We start from the raw sequence: 18,271 nt of genomic DNA, 5'->3' as shown, positions 1-18,271 counted from the left end.
CGCCTTCTCCAAACTGCATTGAAGGGAGCACGAACTGGGGCATTGTATGCAGTATTCCCTGTTCTTGCCACTCGGTAGGCTCTTCAGCGCCTCCTATACAGACAGAAACACGACTCATCAGTAAGCATAACAGAATTCCAATTGGTGTTCTCTTCTAGGCACTCGCTGAACCATACTCCTCCTGAGTTTCTGGTGGCTGGCTTTCCTCCAGGTTGTCTCACAGAGGCATACGATATGAGGCCAACTTCCCACAATATGTTGATACAAGCCTTGGCAAAACATCTTTTACTTCATTTAGGATCATGCGTGCATTACGAAAACGGTTCCGTCTTACAGCAATGACAATATCTCTGTCCATCCTTAGCATCGTAATGCGTTATGATCCACTTCCAGTCTCCTATTGGCACTTTCTAAAGCCCGGAAGGCCACGCTCTGAGAAACACCAACTGCATGTGCGATATCCATTTGCCGGTGATCTCGATGACACATTCTCACAATAATATTGCGAACTTCTGGTTCAAGATTATGTCTTTCCATGATTAAAGAGAATACAGCTGGAATAAAACAGAGAAAACACAAGAAAAGGTGTTATAAAATGAATAATCTTCATGTTTGCCATCCTTAAGAAATCGTTTATTAAAAATGAGGAGTAACATTTGATTGTTTTTGGTTTCTATTTTCAGTTTTGTTTTATCCAACTAACAAGAATATATCAGTCAATTTAATTAAAATTATTAGAGTTAGAACATATTACAAATATCCCTATTTATTATTGAGCAGTTTATAATTTACATTGTTTTATCAAAATTTTTCTTAATTTTAAGTAAAACCCAATTAAACATATTCTATAAATTACAATTATTTAATTTTTTTAATGTAACTCCAGGAAGATCGGAAAACTTTTTTTCTGTGTTGATTTGTACAAATACATGTAATATATTTTTTTCTTTACGTTGAAATATGATATTTGACGAGTTATTGTCTTTTAAGATTTCCGTATAATAACGACCGATCAATTGACCATTTTTTACTTTATCCATTTTCTAGTTTTAGAAAGTCAATGTTGAAAAACTGATATATTTTGATTGTTCGCCAACGTCAACCTGAATAGATTTAAACAAAAGCAGCATCCATTCCTATCCGGTTCCCTTCCTCAGGGTTCGGTGTAAAGGATCACCTCGAATTTCTCTGCCAATTAACGTGAAGAACTTTGAAATCTCCCTGCACAGGTCGGACAGCACTTTTAAAGAGGGAGGGCATTCGCAGTTAAGTCCGTAGGCGTTGATAAAACGAAATTGGGTTTAAACTTGTAGCCAGGTCTTGCAAGTCTAATCCGAGCGATCTGGCTCCTCATGATTTATGATTCTCGCCTTTTGTGATTGCAGAGCTGTAAGGGTGCAAATTGGAATAAGCCCTTAGAAACTCCCACGTCCAGCTTTTTAATTGACATAAATACTTCCACAAGTAAAACTCCTTGAACAAAATCAGCCTTGACAGTGCCAATTTTTATTCAAATTCATTTATTTCTCTTGTCAGATAAATTATATATAAACAATATATAATTTATATATACATACGCATATATAACGTTTGTAATATAATTTGACTTGTGAATTTTGCCTAGTTTTACAGAAAAAAGGTTGGTAAAACATTGAAATGTTGAAAGTATTAACGCATCTAGTATTAATAGATATTAAAATTATTAACCCATCAAAGCATTAATTTCTGTGATCTGGTAGGCATGTTTTGATTGAGCGTGGTACTCAGCGTTACCAATGTTGGTTCTATTCTAATCTTTTGTGTAGAATTGGAAATCGGTTCATCCTGTATCACTTCCACACGCTCTAAATCACTAAATTTAATTTAATTTACCTCGTTTCCATCAAACGAGTTCATCGCTCGAATTCGTGCATAGAAACGGGCTAAATATAAGCACCGGTGTACAATTTATTCAAAAGCAAGGCTAACTGTACCGGTTCATATTGGATGCCATATGCTATCAACGATCATCTCCGTTTGCACCAACAAAAAATATTTACGGTCCGCCGTTAAGCATCTCTATAATAATTTTATGCTTGTTCGTATTAATTATATTGTGTTTCGCTCCTACAGTCCGTTCTATAGCTCAGCCTTGCCAATATTCAAACAGCATTCCTTTGCTATTTAAAAATCATCGGGTGAGAACTTGAGTGACCCCACACTACAATTGCATAACCAATGTTACTTTGAAAGCTGGCACGTACGCAGCAATCATCATTATCAAAGAAACATATTTTGCCAAGCTGCGGAACTATTATAATCTATAGCTTATCAGTCATCTTGAGTATGCTTGTATGGTCTCAGATCGATTTCTTAAAATTGAGATTATTCTGGTTGAATCTGCTCAGCGTAAGGCTACTAGATACTTGCTTTTCTACCTAGTCTAAGTTCATAGGCTTCTTTTTACTGGGCTTCACACTTTGTCAGACAGACGGCGTGTCGCCTGTTACCCACATATGGAAAGTGATCAATTCTCACATTTTTTCCAGAAATTCTTGCTACGCTTTCCAGTTCCTCGTCGTCTTTTAGGAGAGGTTCAAACTTTTTTATGATCGCCATCGCACCGAGTACGCTTAGCTGACTCGCCTCCCTGGTAAACTTAATCCCTGTGGAAAGTGATTTTTTCTCAGTCTCTCTATAGTCTTAAAAAGAAGACCTCTAATACTTAACATTTTATTTGTTGTTTCTGTAGATCTCTTAACGTTCTAGAATTTTGTTTTATCATTTTGTTTTCATTATACAGGGTATCATTTTTAGATGCCCCGGCGGAAATTCTCTTGAACCAATGATGCTATCAAAAAAACAAAAAATAATCGTATAATATTTATCAGTCTAGTTTCAAATTTTTACCTTTTTTCGGATAAAAATTATACTGGGTACCTCACACCTAGTTCAACTTTAGAATTTCATACACTACCCTATACTTCCTGGCACATGATTTTAAAGAATTTTTTGCGCTGAAAACAATGGTTCAATCGGATTTTAAATTGGTCAAATATAGGGTCGTATCTGAAATTTTGAAGTAGAAGTGGGCCTAAGTTACCCTGTATAATTTTTCTCCAAAAAAAGATAAAAATTTGAAACTAGACTAACAAATATTAAACACGTCCTTTTTTTTGGTAGCATCATTGGCTCAACAGATATTCAGCCTGGCAATCTAAATAGGACACGCGGTCACGTGTTAATAATTTGCATCCAAAACCCTTTTTTGCTGAATGACAAAATCATGTTTGTTTTTATTTCCTTATTTAAATTTAATGCTCGCTTGATTGAGTGTAAATGAAAAAGAGTCAAAATTTATTAAAATATGATATAAAAAGGTAATTTTTATTAGAAAAACGTTCAATTTGTATGCGTTTCTTTTCGGAATTGTTTCGAAAAACATTACTAAATCCAAGAACGCTTTTTCACTAAAACTTTTTGCCATATCTTTGACATTTTTTGATCAATCTAAAACGCGATTGCACCATCGTTTTCAGCGCGAAAAATTCTTTGAAATGATGTGTCAGGAATTTGAAATTTGAAGTAGAACTGGGCCTAAGTTACCCTGTATAATTTTTCTCAAAAAAAGGTTAAAATTTGATAATAGACAAAAAAAATCTTAAAGACTTTTTTTGGTAGCGTCATTGGTTCAAGAGAAATTCAGCCTGACCATCTAAAGGAGACGCGGTCATAGCTTTTTTTGATTGACAGTTGGCTTAATAATTTGCATCCAAAACCCTTTTTGCTAAATGAAAAAACCATGTTTGTTTCTATTTTCTTATTTCAATTTAATACTCGTTCACTTGAGTATAAATGAAAAAGAGCCAAAATTGTGTAAATATGATATAAAACTACTAATAATTTTTTTTGCTGATAGTTTCTTTTCGAAATTGTTTGGAAAAACATTAACGAAGCAAGAACGCTTTTCCCCCAAAACCTTTTGCCATAACTTTGTCATTTTTTGACCAATTTAAAATCCTATTGCACCATTGTTTTCTTTTACACACACCTTTAAAACCACGTGTCAGGATTTATAGGGCCATATTTGAAATTTTAATGTTGAACTGGGCCTGATGTACCCTGTATAATTTTTCTCCAACAAAAAGGTAAAAATTTGATACTAGACTAAAAAATAGTAGAGATGTATTTTTTGTTTGTTTAATACATTGGTTCAAAGAGAAATTCAGCCGAGCCATCTAAAAAAGACACCCTGTAGACGGTGTTCTCTAACTTTTTGCGATAACTTTGTCATTAGTTGATCAATTTTAAAATAAAATTGCACCATGGTTTAGGATGTGTAGAGTCATTGAAATTTTGATGTTGAATTGGGCCTGAGGTACCCGGTATAATTTTTCTCCAAAAAACGTAAAAATTTGAAACTAGACTAAAATATATTAAACACGGATTTTTTCTTTTTTTGATTGCGCCATTGGATCAAGAGAAATTCAGCTGGATCATAAAAAAAAGACACTGTATTGTTTATTTATTTAAGCATCTATCGCTTAAAAAAAATATTTAAGAAAAACATATCAAATTACCGTTATTCATCTAAATAGTCCCCTGTTGTACATTCGGGTACATTCTGGTTAAGAAAACTTTCGTTTAATATGGAAAATGGTACTCATTTTCTAGAATGTTTTACTGATACATCTGAATAAGGGGCATAGATATGGAAAATTTATTGGAATTGAATAAAGCGTCTAAATCTATATTTTGTTTCTGTTTGCCCTTTTTTTTTTGTAATATTTGAATATCAATTATTTCTTTTCTTCTTCCATTTGCCAACTCTATATGTTCATAATAGTTGTTCAGTTTTTTGTATGTTCGTTTCTTCTTCTACATCGCTGTCATCCCCTTACTTTAACACTATCTCGTGTACTTTCAGTTTGATGCAATTCAAGAAAAAAATTTACATTCAATTGATATCCTGATAGAATTTCTGAAAGCTTTTATCCCCGTACGCATTTAGTAACGAGATGGGTTGCAAAAGGATAAAGTGTAACAAGAAGAAGTGTAAGTGATTAACAACAAGATTTATAGATGTCGCTCGGGGAAAATGTCGTTTTTCTTCATGAAAATCGATCAAATTTGTTTTTTTGTTTCCAATGATAGGATAGGAAATAGAATTGAAAAGGGTTTTCACTGGGTGGGGGCGAAATTCTCCCCTCTGGTGGGGGTTGCCGCGAAGTGGGGCTGCCTTGGACGCCGCGCCGTGAGGCGGCACCTACTCTCAGTCTTAACCGGCCTCCGGTGCGGGTAGAAAGCGATTGCCGAATTTTTAAGTTAAAAAGCCGCTTTCTCACATTTAAACACGGTTCGTACTCGAATGGACGGAGTCCCAATTCATTTCTAATTTTAGATTTTCCCCCCATAAATATTCCCATATAAAACAATCTCGCTCTCGGCCGAAGGTAAATCTGACCAAAAGAGAATTTTGCCCGCAAGGAACGTGTGTGGAATTATTTTTTATTGGAATATCTTCAGAGAAAACGAGCCTGTCTGTGTTGTAAAATTTTATTTTATTATTTTATTCTATAATTTCCTACATTGTTACTTGACTTCTTTTTCTCTATTACCCTTATATTATACTCTTCAGTTTACTTTTGTTTTTCAAAATACCCACAGAGAAATTACCGTATAATTGAAAAAAATATAATTTTTCCAAGGCATGGTTAGTATCCCCTCAGTATTATTTCTATTTTTTTTCTTTGATTTATTTCCAAACTATTGCCACTTAGTGTAGCCAGAGCATTGCATTCTGTGTTTGTGTGTTCATGCCTGTTATTTACGACATTCGAAAATAAGTTTAGCGGATACAAAAAGGCTGGTAATTATTTTAATTTTTCACTTTAAAAACGCAACATCTGGTCGCCATGGTTAAAATGGTCGCCATAACTATTGAAGAAGGTTATTGGTTAGGTAGAAAACAAAATGACAAAGTTGTTAATTAATACTAAACTAATATCCAATCACGTTGATTCTGCATCGACAATCCAATTGATATTAACCCCTATTTGATAATTGGAATCCTACTGGAAAATTTTTCAATCCTGTGTGCACTATTATTTATAATATCCTCGTATGGTACGTGGTGATTTTTTAGGCCTTACGAAAGAAATTAGAGAGAAATGTCCTTATATTTACCCTGTAATTTATTTCAGTCTGTCGAATGAGCAAATCTAATGAAAACGACAAACATACATGAGATGATTATAAAGTATCAGCTCAGACGAAAATAACAAACGAGGATTTGGTCTTTTAATCTTAAGCTTTTTCCCAAACTTTTTGGTTTAAGAATCTTTCCTGATTTTTTTTTTTTTTTTTTTTTAAATCGAGAATAATTGTTTGTAAACACTATTTAAATGAAAAATATCTCATACGATTGAAACTAGGATTCGTTCTGTTCACTGTATTCTTGCCCTTCGTTAAATGCGTATTAATCACAATAAATAAACCTTTAAAATATATCTAGAATATTGTATTAGTAGAGTTTGTCTTAATACAAACCTGGTCATACAAAATAATTTAAAATAGGATAAAATATACTTAGAACAATCGAATTTACGAAAGACAACAACTAAACACAAACACTTTTTAAAAAATAACTTTTTTTAAAATATTTAAATTAATGTTTTGGGCCTTAAATAAATATAATATTGCTTACTTGTATAAATCTAAAGTATATGTTCAAAACAACATAAATTACTTCGAAAACTTTTTTCTCGTTAATTTGTGTGCACATTTTTGTTGCTCTCTACTAATAGTAAATAATAATTAAAATTTCATGAGTATGTGCATTATGTAATTAATTACTTATTACACGATATTATATTACTTATAGCGATAAATTTACTTTTACAAACAAATTTGAAAAATTAGCATTGTTGGCGTAGTACAACATTCCATAGTTTAAGGTTCTGTGAGATTTTATCGTGTTGTCAGATTCGTGATAGACGCACTGAAGATGGCGAAATGCCGAGACGCGTCTGACAGATCAACAAAACGAGGATAACCAGACCAAAGTGATCGGTGACGCCCAATCAAAAGTTCACCTCAAAACTAACCAAAAGAAATATTTACGAGAAAATCAATTTTAGAATTGTTGGCATGGGTAAAAATAATCTGAAGCTTGAAATTCCATCCGACATTGATAATACTGATCAACGAAGTGATCATTATCGCGTGATCAAAAGATAATCATTTAAATTTTTAATAAATTTCTTTGGACCAAACAATGCTCAGTGTTTATTTTTGTCGATACAATTCGTACAACGTAATATTTGTCATTTAAACATTCAACAATAATTAACGGAAAATCTTAAGAAAAATTTAACACTTACACACCTACCGTACATGATAGACTGCATGTTTTTCATTTTTGAACGCCAAAGTTTCTAGTTTTAGCATAAATAATTAATAGCAATATAAATTTTCTCGTTCAGTTTTACTTACACAATCCTTGTGCATCGTACCTATTATTATTTTTTTAAAGATAGGCATCAGCATATTTTGTTCGGTTAAACAATAATATATTATTTTTTCTATTTTTATTACAACCATTTTATGACTTCATTTTAATATTTAAAAGGTTGCAAATCAAATACCAGTCCATAGATATTACAATCGGACAAAAATTCCTTAAAAAGGGTACTAAATAAAAATAGTAATTTTTATGTTTTATGAGTAGTAAACATTATTACTGTTCGTAATAAAACTAACGTCACGGGCTATATAGTTTGACTTTTTAAAGAAGCACACGTTAGTAAATAAATTTAATGATAAGTAATAATATATTAATCATTTTCTTCTTTCTTTTTATTTGGTTATTTTTTTCTTTTTATTTTCTGCAAGTGGTGAGAATGATGAACTTCTACTACTGTCTTTCTTTTCCTTTAGTTTATGTAAATTTCCTTTACAGTTATGCATTTTTCCGGCTCCACTTTTCATGGCTACTTTCAGGGAGTTTATATAAGGCTCGCACCACGAGAAAAACAAGTTGTAGAAGTTCATAATTCACACCACTTCCGGAAAATAATACTTTAATATTTATATCGACCACAAAGTCCAAATTTTGTGTAACGTTGGGACATACCCAAATAGAAGAATAATCCGGGATCAGTTGCGTTTTGCCCAAGGGGGAGGAATAAAAAAAGTATCGAAAATAAACAAACACGAGCGAATTCAAGATTTATTCCCGATACCAATAGCTTGAATGAGATGGCAAACTTTTCAGGGCACAAATGTACGCCAAGAAACGTAAATATCGTAAATTGATCATACGTTAGAAAAGGTCTTCTTGTAGAGTACTTTAAAATACGAGCTCATAAATGGATTGGATAATTTCAGGGCCTGTTGCACCAAGCTGGTTTGAACTGAGTCCAGCGCAGAACCCAGTTCAAGTCAAAATATGTGGTTTTTCAATTTGTCTTGAACATAGTTCAAACGATGATCCTGGTTCACCTTTGAACGGCCGTCGAGCGTGGGTTAATCGAAGTTCAGAGTGAATTTCATAAAGCTGAGTTTCCACTGCGCGAAACTGACTCGCACAACCGTTTCGTAAAACTCGCGTTTTGTAGACCTAGCCGGAACTGCGAAGCTTTTGACGCGAGGATGTTTTAGGATGAACCGACCGGCTGTCAGTTTTTTAGTGCGCATTGTTTCGCGTTATTTCTCCTCTCTCCGTGTAAAAACACTTGTATCAAATATTCGAATATGAGAATGAACCAGGAGGAATGCTTTCGACCTATCCTACTGTATCACAGACACCGATTTTTGTGGGATCTTAAAGATAAAACTCATGATATAAAATAATTATTCTTTTTGTGTAAGGTTTAGGTTGAAATGAAAAAGTAAGATAACGAGCGGGATTCGAACCCATGACCTTCCGATCAATGCGCCGCTTCTCTAACCACTTGAGCTATCGTGACTTCCATCCACTCTGGAACCACTCTCCATCTCAACCTACAACTTTTCGAATTCCCCTCTTGGCCACTTTTGAAATGTAGTGTAATCAGGATTCGATTCTCGGCGATATATGAAATGGCCACGGAGAGCTGTTAGTGAATATACACTTTGTTTTTCTCATTAAATCCATTATTTTTAGTGGTCTTTTGGTCAACTAAACTTTTTAAAATTTTTCAGTAAGGTTTTGGTTGAATTGGAAAAGTTAGTGTCACGAGCGGGATTCGAACCCACGACCTTCGGCTAAATACGCTGATGCTCTAACCACTTGAGCTATCGTGACTTCGATCCACTCGGACACTAACTCGATCCCCACCGAATCCCGCACTAACTTTTTCATTTCAACCAAAACCTTATATAATAATATTAATCAATAGAAAGTATTAATTTGGTCAATAGACCATTTAATATAATGGATTTAATAAAAAATTATACATAAATTAAAATAATAACTCAACTTAGTTCTTTTTATCTGAAAATATCGCCATGATAGCAAACACTGATGTAGCAGTTCGTGTAGTTTATAAACGGCTTGCTTGGCCTCGCTCGACTGATGGCTCGCCTTGTTTCGCCTCGTGGAAATGGATAACCCGAGACAGCGTTTCGCGAGTAATTCTCGTGTTTAGTTGCGCCAGTGATTTTTTCGCGCAATGGCAGCCCAGCTTAATTATATAACTTGTATGAGGCTCTGACAGATATAGTGGTTTTGACCGAAGCGTTTACCGAGAGTAAAGAGGGTCGTTTCTTTGTTGAGAGTGAGTGATGACAGAGGTTGGGTACCACCTGGCGGTTTTTACACCGAGACGGTGGATCGACGAGACGATCCCCGAGTCGATTTGAAAGAGTTTTTTGTGAAATTGTTGTATAGTCCATGAACCTGTTTTCTAAACGTCCAACATCGCGTTCATCGTCTTAGTTTTCGAGTTTTTTTTTGTTATTGTTTTTTCTTCACAAAATGAAAAAAATTGACTTCGAGTAATTAATTAATGAAATAGACAAATGCCCAGCTAAATGGAACATGAAGATGCACACCGCAGCGATCGCGTACTCAGGAACCGTAGCTGGGATTTGCATCCTGTTTCGAAAGGAAGGAATGACAACAGAGAAGAATTGGGTAAGTTTATATTGCGCAGTACATTTATTCCTTTTGTTTTAATTATATATATCACGTTAAACAGTGTGTATTTACTTATTAATTACACACATAGAAGTGTTTATCGCAGCGGATTTGTTTGCAGCTGACAGACGCTGCGGTGTCGTGTCGGTATCTTCAAAGGGGCATACCACTCTCGTTCGTGTAGTTTTCTTATATTGTCAATTGTTATAGTATTATTGTTGAAAGAACAAAAAACAATTACTTCTGTGTCCCTGCTGTATTCCTGATGGAAAAGAAGAACTAAAAACAGGAGAATATCGGTTCACCCGATTATGGGAAAAAAGGCTTTGTACTTGAAATTGAGGAGTCATCAAGATCAATTTTTCAATTTCACTCGAATATCTACAAACACTATGATGAATTACATGGCATAATCAGACCACATAACTGTTGCCTGAAAACTTGCTTAAGAATTATGGAGCCCAAATTTATCTCCAATTTAACACAACTTTAACAAATGATTACACACAGCCAGAAGATAGGGGTATTCACGATCTTAAACCTGTTAACTATGAAATTCACTAATTTCGTGTTCCGCTTGACCATTTAATATATTATAATTAATTAAGGGTTTTTTTTAGTTGAGATAAAAAAGTCAATGGCACGAGCGGGATTCGAACCCACGATCTTCGGCTTGATACGCCGCTGCTCTAACACTTGAGCTATCGTGACCTCGATCCACTCGGACACCAAATTCCCATCTCAACCGCACCTTTTTAATTTTCCCTCCTTTTTGCCATTTTTCAAATGTCGTGTAATCGGATTGGATTTTGTCGTCGAGAAAACCTTAATTAATTGTAACCTGTTAACTATATTAGGTCGCGTTAGATCGAGAAAAAAGATAACGTTGGCTTGCAAGAATCGGCTAGTTAACAGGCCAGAGCCAATGTTAGCTGTTAGGTCGAAAATGTAGTCACATTGCTATCCGTTAGGGCATAGCTAACCAACATGGCAGCCTTGAATTTAACAGCTGTTTTTTACACGTATTTTTATACTTAAATACGCATTAATTAAATCAGACCAATACATTTATTTTGTTAATTTCTGAACAGTTCTTACACTTTCATTCATAATAGATACATCCTCTATCCTATAAAGTTGTAAGCTGTTAGACGTTAGTATACAAGTCAGGTATGTCTGCATGAATTGAAGCGTGTCATTTTGAGTGCATAGTGCATTTTGAATGAAAGAGTTGATTAATTTTCCTTTTGTATTAACGTCTGGTATCTTAGAAATTAACGCAAAAGAAAACCAAAACAAACAACAACAAGCCATCAAGGACTGTTATAACTTTATTTTTAGTTCTACCAATCGGCACGCGCAGCATTGCCGAAAATTAACGTTTAACATGCTAAGAAAAGAAGAGGGCGTTCACGATCTTACTGGGCATTTCTCTATTCGAGTTAACACGAATTTACATCTTACAAACATCGTGAATACATTGAAAGTACATTTGGGATTCTAGAAAACAAGTGGCGCATCTTTCATCGGCACGTCGATGTTTATAGATTTGGCTGAAAATAATGTATATGAATAATTTTGTTAGAACAAGATATGGAATCTAATTGCATCGAATACGACTACCAATCGCAACCAATTTCCCTCGACAGCACCATCGAGGAATCCCTCGAGCACTATCTGCTAAAGATACATTCGCCAATTTTTTTGTAATAGAATGCTTAATTTTTTCTAACTTTTGTAAGGCCTCCTAGTGTGTAAGTAATAAGTAAATAGTAAGTAAATACACTCTGCTTAACATGATAGATATTATTAATTTAAACAAAAATAATAAACTGTACTGCCTAATTCATTTTTCTGTGTTGTCATTCCTTCCTTTCCAAACAGGATGCAAATTTCTTCTCAGCTCTGCATCCTGAGTACGCGATCGCTGTATTGTATTCTTCATGTCTCACGTAGCTGGACGTCTCGTCGTCCTGCCGACTCGGTTTCAAAACCGCCAGGTGGTACCGGTGTGTCATTCATTCTCAACAAAGAAACGACCAACTTTATTCTCGGTAAACGCTTCGTTCAAACCGCTACGTGTGTAAAGGCGCGATTCTAGTGTTGAGGTTTTTGTTCACAAATTTAAATAAAAATTTATTATTAAAAGGTTGAAAAAACTAAAAAAAGTTCTTCGTGGTTGAAATATTTGATTTAATTTTGTCTATGAAATGGGCGTTTCGGGCTTACGGCCCATCATCAGCATCTAAACATGGAAAACCTCATGGTACAATTGCCATCCGAAGATACCCGCATAAGTAATTTACGTTTTTTTACTCATTGTACCATGATGTTTTCCATGTTTAGGTGCTGATGATGGGCCGTAAGCCCGAATCTTCGCTGTAATGGACAAAATTAAATAAAATATTACAACCACGGAGAACTAGGGATTTTTCAACCTTTTGATAATAATTGCTACGAACCGTGGATTTGAAGAAAAAGATAAAAAATTATTACTTTTGATTTGAAAACTATTTTTCTTCCCCATATTACACTGCATGGTTCTAATTGTGTTAATTTTGTTTTTCTAATAAGTAATAGTAAGTCCGGCAATTTGTATTTTGTGATAGATCTCGGCGCATTTTATCTCGCATATGCATTTGTACTCGTCAAGTTAATACTTTATGCCAAGAGGATCATAAAACATAACTTTTGTGTGAACGGCCTTAATTTTGCAACAGTGGATCCTTTAATTTCCTTTCCCTTTGATAATAGAACTGAAGTATTTTCTTTCTAATCTGTATAATTATGGTCATGTAGCTATCACCGTACAAACACCCTGCAGTCTGTTCTGCCAATTCGTTAGTGAACTAGGATCAGCTGAACGGTGATCCCTCGCAGAAGTTTCAATACTTTGTCGATTTAGTTCAAATTATGAAGTACGTTTCAGTGGCAGTACAACGTTACCTAGTACCAACATTTGATACATGGCAAAAAGGAGGGAAAATTCGAAAGGTTGGGTTGGGATGGGAAGTTGGTGTCCGAATGGATCAAAGTCAAGTTACATAGCTCAAGTAGTAGAGCAGCGGCGAATTTACCCGAAGGTCGTCGTTCGAATCCTTCTCGTGGCACTAGCTTTTTCATATCAACCAAAAACCCTACATAAAAATTAATTATAATTAATTTTTAAACGGTCATGGCCGTTTTGATCTTTCATACGACGTGATCATCCCATAAGTGAAGATTGCGAAATGCGTCTGACAAACCAAAACAGTGGGAATACGTCATGGTGATTGTGAACAATCCAAGTACAACTTAATCGCCCCTTTACCATAACAATAAATCTTAATTGATAGCTTTAGTGCTAAGATTTTACAACACATTATTCACCAAATATATCAATTAAAAAACCAGGCATTTTTTTCATATATTGCCTTTATTTTTAACGTATTTTTAATTAACTCGACATAACATCTTAATTAGTTTGTAATTTGCTTTAAAATAAATCAGTGCTGGCCTCTTGTTGATTTGCCACGGTGTAAACATTTATTATGCAATTTGAATAATTTAGTAATAAATTTGTGATTATCATATTCATAAATTTAAATCTTATTTTTCAAGTATAATTAATTTTGGTCAGCGAATAACAATAATAAATTACCGTTTTTAACACCTTTTCAATTTTCCGTTTTGAGATGTAAAAATCATGTAGCTTAAAAGGCAAAAGATTTCACTTTAGTTGGATCTCACACACTAAATGTGTGTTTCAAGGTGGAATTGGCACGTGTTCGAGTGTGTATTGTTTTCTCACGTCTTCTATTTCGTTATGACGGAAAGCAAATATTTTATGACCGTTGAAACGGACGTGACAGCTGGGACGCGACGGTCACGCCCTGGATTTATAAAGGGACGCCGTGTTTGAACAAGTTATCGCCCGGTTTATTTGCCATAAACCATATTGGCCGGAGGGGAAAACGTGGCGAATTTTGACCGGGCATTCCTAGAAAACATTGATGAATGCCGTTTGATGGTGATACGGGATCGGAAAAGTGAAGTAGAAATTTATTCATTCTATGATGATTATCGCATTATTCTGTCCATTTATTGAAGGTTTTTACTCGTCCCTAATCTGGCATACAGATGTCCAAAACAATCAACAGAGTAGAAATATATTAAGACTTTCAAAACCTCTTTGAAAAAGCTGTGGTGAATATGTCTAACATAAAACGATCTTCTAACAATGTCCTGTTTTGTAACAGATAGTTAGCCCTAAAGTCTTTACTTTAAACTATTAACTTCATAGAACTGCCTAACCTAAACTCTCCCAACCGGTGGAAAACACAATGAAGTTACTTTAATATGGTTTCTTGGAAATTATGGCTTTGAAGGAAATAGGGAACTCGATCGTCTAGATAAAGAAAAGTGGATTTATCTCTAATACGAACGAAACCATTTGCGGAAAAGGTATTAGGAAAGCGTTATCTGCGAATAAAAAACATAATTTCCAATTCAATAATTAAGGTTTCAAGTTGAGATAAAAATGTCAATGTCACGAGCGGAATTCGAACCCATGACCTTCGGCTAGATATAGGGGGTTCGAATCCCGCTCGTGACATTGACTTTTTATTTCAACTAAAAACCTTAATTAATTGAAAGATATTAATTGGTCAACGAAAACTAGTGCATTTAATAAGTTAAAATAAAGCATACTTCACTTTGACATTTGAAAAATGGCAAAAAGGAGGGAAAATTCAAAAGGTGGGGTTGAGATGGGAAATTAGTTTCTGAATGGATCGACGTCACGATAGCTCAAGTGGGAGAGCAACGGCGTATTTAGCCGAAGGTCGTGGGTTCGAATCTCGCTCGTGACATTGACTTTTTTATCTCAACTAAAAACCTTAATTAATTGAAAGATATAATTTGGTCAAGCTGACCACGAAAACTAGTGAATTTAATAATTTCCAATGTTGAAAAATACCCATTACATCTTCCAAGGTAAAATCAAACCGAACGCTTTTGTATTGTTAAGCAGGATTTACGTTCATGTGCTAACAGGTCTCGCCGCAGGACATTGCCCACTAAATTACCATTTGAAAAACATAGCCAAAGTTAATGAAGATAAAATACTGATTCTGTAATGGAGTAAGGTAGTAAACTAACGACGGAATCTTGTGTGCACGTGGTTCTTTGGCGTACTAACAACAGAAAAGCGCGAAAAATATACCTTGCACAAATAAACACAAGATGTGGTAGATTTTTTTAACTAATTAATCACCAAATTGCTCTATAACACCTAAATTAAACAGAAAAAAACATATTGTTTTCTTCCCTCCGGGAACCCTGGAGGATGGGCGTTTATTTGTTGTCCGTCCCTTAATAAGCCGTTAATTAGACGTATACATATTTAGTACAATGATATTTGGCTGTTGTTAATCAATTTGCATTATATTGTGTTTTTAAGAGCGCCCGTCTTTTACTTACTTTTTCACAATGAAAACTGGCTAAATTCCCATTTTTTAATTAGTAAGTTACATGCAGCACAGATTTTAACTATGCAAGTAAATAAACGAATAATTTAATTATCATTGAAAGTCCAATATTACAGTAACCTTCCAATAAAACAAAAGCACTCCTATCAATCATTATTTAATGTTGTCAACATTCATTCGGACACGGATTCCACAAATGTCAGAAAATTTTGCGGGAACCTGTGGATCAGTATTATGTATTTCCAAGTATGCTGTTCACCAGAGTTGCAAATATGGTTTTTAATTATTCTGAATCTTTTGTGATATGCTTTATGTTCTCGGTACTCAGTTAGAGCCATTGTTAATCGGAATCTTTGCCTAATGCTTATCTGCATTTTGGAGGATATTGTTGGAAAAAACCATTTTCATGGTGTGCCTTTTTCTGTATTCGTCCATTCATGTTCCCATTGGGCGATTGTCCTCTTCCTTACCTCTTTTTTACGTTTTAAATTGGCAATTGGGTGAATGAAGCTAGCAATTTTTCATGAAGGGCTGATTTTTTTTATAGCTATCTACTAGCTCGTTCCCGTGGATACTATTATGTGTTTTACCAACCCATCTTGATCTTTGTGTTTAAGTTCTTTTCAAAATTCCATAATATTTTTCTAATTATTTATTGGCTATTGACTTGAGACCTACGGTCGTTTCTGAGTTGGATCTTTCCGTTGGCTTCCGAGTCGCTCTTTTTTGCTTCAATTTTCTAGAGAAAAGATCTTGTCACACAATAATTTGGATTTATGTAAGCTGAAATCTGTACATATATGCATAAACTATAATAAATTCATTTATTATATTTTGAGGTTAAAGTTTAATTTTAGTTAAATATGTCCGGAAAAATGTGTTTATTTATATACTTTTATTTTTGTTGTGCACGTGAAAACAAAACCTCCAAGTAGTGGAATGTAATATAGGCGGGGTGATGATCGTGTAGTTTAACCAAACGAACCGACAATAACAAAAACGGGAACAATAAAATAAATGGTCTTCAACAACGTTCCCCATTTCGCGAACACGTAAAAGGTAACCGACTAAACAAGAACATCACTGAAGATGGGTAGAAGCCGAAATACATCTCTTCAAAATGGCGAGGATCAGATGCAGACCAAAGCGATCGGAAACGACCGAATTGCACCCTATTTGAGATTTGATATACTTTATTTGCAATATACGTTGTTTTTCATGGTAGCAAGAACACATTCTAAAAGTGATAATCTGAGCCATTTTCTCTTGAGTGCCTTTATACCTAAGTCAAGGTGTTTCCTGAAGGAAGTATTAATTTCATAAACAACATTAATAATAAGTAGACTCTGGTTGAAGTGATATCATTCCATACCGTAATTTCTCTACCGCATTTCACCTGTTGAGAATATTGTTTTTGCTCACTGCAAACTAAATCACTGTTAATAGACAATATTCTACCGGTAACGACAACCCTTACCAGATATTATTTTTTGAATGTAGATTTTCATATAATTGCGTATACTTATGGTTTAAAAGTGACGTATACGATTCTTTTATTTTTAAATTTAATAATATTCAGAAATCGTGAGATGCGGTCTGGTGTGATGTAGGTTTCAGAAAAAACATTTTCTTTATCGTGGTAACGTTTCGATCTTTATTGAGAGCATCTTCAGGGCCTGGGGTCTACAAACGTTGTTTACATTTAACAAATACATGTAGGATGTGGAAAAAAAGTGAATTTATACAAAGCAAAATATAGTTTTTATATTCAATCAAAGTATTTTTACTCACTCAAAGTGTTCGTCTTCTGTGTAATTGTGCCATTCTTGCGTGTCGTGTTGAGAGTGCCAGTGAGATATTGCTGTTTTATGTTTAAATATGTTGGATTTTAAATAGGTGGGGAAGGAAGTCGGTATAGAAAAGACATTTTTGTATAAGGCGTCGGCTTCATTGAGGTGAAAAGATCCGACGAGGGGAAAAAAGATGATCTCAATAAAGATCGAAACGTTGGCACTATAAAGAAAATGTTTTTCTGAAACCTACATCACACCAGACCGCACCTCACGATTTCCGAATAATTATCGATTAACGGTCAGTAATCACCACACATTTAAATTTAATATAAACTATATCGAGTTTTTCTAGGTTTTTTGTTTTGTAGATTTATCAACTTATGCAGATAATGTTCTCTTGGTTGTTATCAGGGATGTGTTGAAACAAAATTTGGCTTTTGCAAAGCCCTGAAGAAAGAATAATAAAGTTCCCAAAGCTGGGCGAAGATTTAAAATTTAAAATATTTTCTATGAACACATCCCTGTGTTCCCCACACAATCTTTTTAATTGCATGTACTGCAAACGTTACGGAAAATCTATTTTCGTTGGTAGAAACGATTTTCTTTATAAAATGTTCTTTATACAATTTTCCCACTTATTTTCTTGACTATTGTTTTTAATTTTTTAATACATCATCATAGCTAAAATCTAACTGTTCATCACTTTTAAGTAATATATTTACTGTTACTGATTTACATATACTCAAAATACATACACGCGTGTACAGAGTTGAGCCTATCACTTATCGTACTACACCGGAAATTCCTCTGTTCCTGTTCGGGTGTTGGCAGTCCGGGGTGGGACCTCTACCCCAATCCGGCCACCGAGGTCATTTCAGCCCCTAACCCAATCAATTCTTAAATCCAAACCC

The 18,271-nt window shown here is 34.5% G+C and overlaps 1 protein-coding gene across 14 annotated transcripts in view; it reads left to right on the top strand.

Annotated features, from left to right (window-relative positions):
* Positions 1–18,271, top strand: part of LOC106673761 (potassium channel subfamily T member 2) — a 454,961-nt gene that overhangs the window by 156,565 nt on the left and 280,125 nt on the right. For 2 of the 14 annotated variants that reach the window (XM_024225486.1, XM_024225487.1), the window contains exon 1: positions 5,116–5,432. The exons of 11 other annotated variants lie outside the window; for them this stretch is intronic. The gene's annotated coding sequence lies outside the window, so the exon portion shown is untranslated. Of the gene's footprint in view, positions 1–5,114; positions 5,433–18,271 lie in introns of those variants that run through there. One more of the 14 variants, XM_014405985.2, reaches the window with a different exon arrangement.

The sequence above is a fragment of the Cimex lectularius genome, unplaced genomic scaffold (genome assembly GCF_000648675.2).
Source record: "Cimex lectularius strain Harlan isolate CLEC.00 unplaced genomic scaffold, Clec_2.1 scaffold6, whole genome shotgun sequence".
Lineage (NCBI taxonomy): Eukaryota > Metazoa > Arthropoda > Insecta > Hemiptera > Cimicidae > Cimex > Cimex lectularius.
The sequence above is the reverse complement of the archived record's forward strand: the minus strand, read 5'-3'. Positions and strand labels throughout refer to the sequence as shown.